Source organism: Anneissia japonica, unplaced genomic scaffold (genome assembly GCF_011630105.1).
Source record: "Anneissia japonica isolate Jap-2015-1 unplaced genomic scaffold, ASM1163010v1 scaffold921_len549748_cov171, whole genome shotgun sequence".
Taxonomy (NCBI): domain Eukaryota; kingdom Metazoa; phylum Echinodermata; class Crinoidea; order Comatulida; family Comatulidae; genus Anneissia; species Anneissia japonica.
This window is the reverse complement of record NW_022694674.1, coordinates 247,666-252,702: the sequence shown is the minus strand read 5'-3', so window position 1 is coordinate 252,702 and position 5,037 is coordinate 247,666.

Below are 5,037 nucleotides of genomic sequence, written 5' to 3'. Positions count from 1 at the left end.
TTACAACAATGACACATACGTACGCATCCATTGTGTACTACAGGGCTTGAATAGGGATTGTTAATTTGACGTGATCGACATTGATAAACAATTTCGGGTAGACGCGAGTGCGTCTAAATAACAATGTTTAGACGGTGTAGGCCTTGAACGGACGCGTCATGGACGCAAACAGGACGAAAACTGGATGCGTCTGTTGCGTCTAAAAATTTGCATTTTTTATGGACGGTACTGTATGTACAAATTGACTTTCATATATTTTTAGCTGTGCAATTTTTAAAAAGTTGATTTTAAGCTGTGATTTTAAGCTCGAAATCGTAAACTTTCATGACAGAAAATTTGTGCAATGCTACAGTAGGCCAGCCAAGGCCCAGGGTTGGTATCATCGTTACAGCAGCATTCCCATTCAATTTAAAAACGTATTTGGGACATCATGTTTAAATTCCAACGCTTTCCTGTATGCCTAAGTTTTTAGATTAAGTAACGCTGTTTTACTCATGTGAAAGTTGTCTTTACTTCGTTAGCAAATTTTTTTGCATCCTACTAAAAATCGGCCGGGAAAATAATTTAATTTTGAGCAATGTAGCGGGCCGGATCGAAATTGTTGGCAGGCCAGGGGTTGAATACAGGGGCTTTAGGGTTACTTAAATATTTAATTTTACATTAAGTTAGTCTATGAAGTGCTACCAGTGTTTTCATTTTATAGTCTACAGTGTACCTCAGACTAACACGGCTTTATCTACCAAACATACAGTAGTTTCTACTTTTTTTTCTAATTTCAGTCTATTTCAAAACATAAAATTAAAGTATTGTCACAGTATTTATCATCTAAAATAAATTCAATCACCAATATGATCACTCTTTACCATGCCAATACTACAATGGCTACTAATATTCACATGAAAGGTTCTATATTATAGATTAGTCCATACATACAGTAGCTGCTAACATGTCTTACTGAGCAGCGATTCATGATGATTATCATATTACTACTGGCAATCTTGCGTGGACAATTCATTCACATCCTACACTAGCAAAACACTTCTCATTAAAATATTCAAATGAGATTGATGTTTGCAGAGATCAATTCAATATTGCGTGGTCTGACCTTTTGTCAAATTCTACCATAGGTTATTTATAAATTGATGTATCAAGCACTCGGCACATCCATATATTTAACATGTACACGTTCATAAGACCAAGAGAATATGTTTGAAATAATTTCAGTACAAAATTTGGCACATTTTTTCCCAGAAATCTTTATGTCTTTTTTTAATGAGATAAATTTGGGCTTTTAAAAAACCGAATCAATGGCAACAATTCAGTATGAAATAAATTCAAATATTTAATAATTATTATTTAATATGTATGCATAAAATAATACAATGTTTAAATCGTCTCTCTATTTGAGCACTGTCTCTACCAATTTGAAATACAAACATTAGTATTAATTAGGTACCAACCAACACTCGTATCATAATATAATCAAAATTAATCCTGTATAGCCAAAAAATTCAATCAAACAACCTATGAGGTGGTTAATTTGCCGAAATTATTTTAAATAATGTTCACGAACATTTTCGATACCATAACTCTTTCGGAAATGATTATTTCATTAAGAAGGAACTTTTCATCAAAGGGCTACATTATTGCTTGATAAGATTATAAAATCATTGCTATTCGAGCACTGTGTCACGTTTACAATGCTACACAACATTCCTAATTTAATAGCTGTATTTTATTTCCATGATTTCCCAGCTTTATTTACAAGCTAGTTTCATTTTCTAGATTGACTAAAAATTGCTCCTCTATGAGCGAGCATAAAGTCAGTTGTATAAAAGTACCTGTAATGCAAATTGTAAATGTCTCTGTTAGTTATCTAGCAGTGTGACATTTGCCTTGATAGTGAAATACTTTAGATACAGTATTAAATCCCACCAAATACACTTTTTCTTCATTCAACTGAAAAAGGATCTTTTCATTGAAGGGCTACTATATGCTACGATTAACATCATATTCTTCAAGCATTGTTATTTTTTCTATCGCGTACTGTACAGTAGGCCTAATAGCATTTAACTAGAATCAATATTAAATAAAAAATAATTCTCTCTGAACTAAAGCATTCAGGAAGCATATAATGAATAAAATTTGAAATTGTCTTTGTAATAATAATAACAATACTATTTTGACATACTGTAGGGAAGATGGAGATACTGTACTAAATTAATAATTTTAATAATCTTGCTGTTTTATCAAACATCCACTCTACTATTAACCTATATAAAATTCAATCACTCAATCTATTCTCTCCAAAACAGAGTATAGTAAGTGTGCAATAATCAGTACAATGCTCGCTCAATAAATCAATCAATCAATCAATCAATAATCAATCATTCAATTTATATGGATTCCACCAGTCAATTAAAAATGGTTCGCGATTTCCTAATTATAAATATTCTTTTATTCTGAAATTATCTAAAAAAATTTTACAACAATTATAGTTTTTATCTATTTCTCATGCATTTCTTTTGTTCAAGGTGCTATTAAAATAACAGGTATCATTTTCACCATACTTTTAAAGAACAAAGATCATTTTTATTTACCAAGTATTTATGAGACTGTACAAAGAACAAAGTCACCCAGTGCACTCATCAGTAGGCCTACTGTTTGACAGGAAATGTTTAAATAATTAATATTGTGATTGATTACCTATTTTTCATAGAAGTGGGTTGCAAATAAATGCCTGGCTGTTTTTTGGGGTCATCGGCTGAAAATTCTAAGAGCTGGTCAGAACATCATAACATTTTTTTTTCAAAATTGTTTTGTGTTGACTTGTTGAAAAATAAAGTATTAAAAAATATTGATTTCATTATTTTAATTTTCATAAAATATTCATTTTGATAATAACTATTTATGAATAAAAAATAAGTCTATTTAATAAAGACCACTTATGGGACTGCGTTTTAGTGGTCCTTTACAGTAGCAGCTTTGGTCTCTAATTTAGAATCCCTAATTGAAGATCAGCACTAAAAGTGGTACTGTATTTAAATACACTATTTGGAGGCGGGGGTAGGGGGGAGAATTAAGAAATGATATAGTAATGCAAGATTGTTTTATTTAAAGTCAGAAATCCCACGTCTCCCTAAAATCGCAGTTTTCTTCCGATTTTTTAGGCTGTCTCCCGCCCTCCCGATTTTTATTAATTTTCTCCCGATTTTTATTAATTTTCTCCCGATTTTTTAAATCCTGAAAATTGCACAAAAAATGTAATTTCCACGATGTCATAGAGCAATAAAACAAAATTTATTATTTTAAGCCAATATATAGCTATAAGCCAATACTGTACATAGCTAAATAACAGCTCCATGAAGGCTAGGCCTACAGTATATCTGTGACTCGCCTTGTTTATCCTCCATGTTATGATCTTTTGCATCCAGCGCCGACCTCAATCAATGAGATGGCTGTCAGTTGAGTAAATAAATTTCAACAAATGAACAAAATCAGAAATCTCATGGATGGATGGATGGATTGGGCCCCAATTTTTTGCCGCAAGGATTTTGACCTTAGAGAATCGGTGCATAAAAATCGATTTGCCAATCGATTTTTAAGGATTAAAGTCATAGAGACCCTATCATTTGATTAAACTAGCAAGAATGTAAATTATTAAAACAATCAAAACTTTCACTACCTCCATGGTATATCTAACATTAACTGGCATGTGATTTTAACCAATGGATTTTGACCTTAGAGAATCGGTGCATAAAAATCGATTTGCAAATCGATTTTTAAGGATTAAAGTCATAGAGACCCTATCATTTGATTAAACTAGCAAGAATGTAAATTATTAAAACAATGAAACTTTCACTACCTCCATGGTATATCTAACATTAACTGGCGTGTCAATTTAAACAATGGATAATCTCCATGGCAACGTTAATTAGACTACAATGAAGCTTGTCGTCGTTGTCCCAGCGTCTTGGTATGCTTGTTGTTATTCGCCGTTTTCTTGTTACAAGATTTATTTTTAACTGATCTCCGAGCTTCGTTATTTAGGCCTAGAAGTGAATTTTATTGTCTTGGACTGGAAAAATTGTACGGAATTGGGAGAGGTTTGGTTTTCGGACTTCCAATTACAAAGAGTTTAATACGCAGTCGCGGTGGCGAGGTGCACTCTTCTTGGCTGGTTGGTTGGATAACAACTCCCTGGTTGGATCAGATCATGGGGTACTGTAATTTATATAGCCTCCACTGCATTGCTATTCTCACTCTGCCTTGCATAGATGACTGGGAAACGGCCTTGGGCTTATCACAGCTTGGGTCGGGTCTTGCGTTTAGAGTGTGATAAGACTAGTAGTAATTGCCGATAATCAGCTGACAAAAAGATAAAACAAAGCCATGCTCGTAATTAAAAAACGAGCTCTATATAGCACTAACGAGCTCTCTTTTTAGAGAGCTCTATAAACCTCGTTTTAGCACTCTATTTTAACCATTGGGTAAGCCGCAAATTTTATACGCGATTTTCCCCCAAAAGCGAGCAGCGGTGAAAATCAGGCACCGTCTGTCTAGGTTAGGCCCATGCTAGCTCAATTAATTAGCCTACTGTAGCCTAGGACCGGTTTGTAGACCTAGTATTTGTAATTATACTCACTACAGTGCTAAACTAGGATTCCTACTACATTTTCTACGAAATTCAAGCAATAGAAAGGCATACATCATCTGGGCATGCGTGAACTTTTTCTGATTTCACAATTCATTTCCTTTTATATTTTCTTGGTCTATACTTTTAACATTTATTCCCGGCCCCGAAACTTGGACTCAGAAGTACCGGGATGGTGTCCGGCGGGGGATAGTTTTTACCATTGTTTAGTTAGGTTTGTAGTTAAGATAAAAGTTGTGACAGCCCTGAAACCTTGACTCAGAAATACCGGGATGGTGTCCGGCGGGGGATAGTTTCTACCATTTTTATCTATTTAAGTAATTATACAGTATTTGTCCTACCTGGTAATCCCGGCCCCGAAACCTTGACTCAGAAATACCGGG